The following is a 999-nucleotide window of genomic DNA, read 5'->3' as shown; positions in this document are numbered from 1 at the left end:
GTGTTTGTAAATAGGATCTCAAGTCCGCATCTTGTACAGCAATTAACCACTGAGAAGAATGTATGCAGTGTGTTAATTATTGAAACTGTCCTAGCAATTTGAATTGAAACTGTCTCATTGCTATTTGTTTATCAATAAAATTATGAAAAAAATATATAAATGAAGGACCATTTTGTAGTGAAAAAAGTATATACATATATACAAAATAGTTAGGATAGATATAAAACTACTTTCTCTTAGTTCAATGAGAAGAAAAATTTGTACTAATTGTTTAGACAAGATACCATATCTGCATCTTGTACTGTGAATAACTACTATGAAGACAACAATAAGCAATGTATTAATTATTGTAACTATCATACTAGCCTGTTTTGAAACTGTCTCAATGCTATTTATTTATTTATTTTTGTACTGGGAATTGAATTCATGACCTCACACGTGCCAGGCAATTACCTTGCAGTTGAGCTATATCCCCGGCCTCAATGCTATTTCTTTCTTTATAAAATTAATATAAAAAAGAGGAAAAACAACAGGTTACAAAGGGAAAATTTTTTCTAGCTATTTTTTAGAAGACTAATGTATAGAATATATTTTAAAAATTGCAAAAATAAGACCTCTCAAAATGAAAGGCCAAGTAAACACATATGCAAGTGAGATGAACAAATATTTCATAGAAGAAGAAATACAAATAGCCAATAAATATATGAAGAAATGCTCAATGTCATATTGTAGTACTATTCTTACATAAAGAAAGCTAAACTTGAGTCATTTGTAGAAAAATGGTTGAGCTTTTAGACTATGATGTTAAGTGAAATAAAACAGACACACAAGATTAAATATCACATGGTTTCTTTTACATAAGAAACCCAAAACATAAATAAACAGCAAAATAAAAGGTCAATAATAAGAGGCAGGGAGATCTTTCTCAAAGGGAAGGGTCTCTAGAGTCAGGAGGAGGGGGAGGGAAGGGAGAGAAGGGGATGATAAAAGGAATGAAAA

This window comes from Octodon degus, unplaced genomic scaffold (genome assembly GCF_000260255.1).
Source record: "Octodon degus isolate 3935 unplaced genomic scaffold, OctDeg1.0 scaffold00280, whole genome shotgun sequence".
Lineage (NCBI taxonomy): Eukaryota > Metazoa > Chordata > Mammalia > Rodentia > Octodontidae > Octodon > Octodon degus.
The sequence above is the reverse complement of the archived record's forward strand: the minus strand, read 5'-3'. Positions refer to the sequence as shown.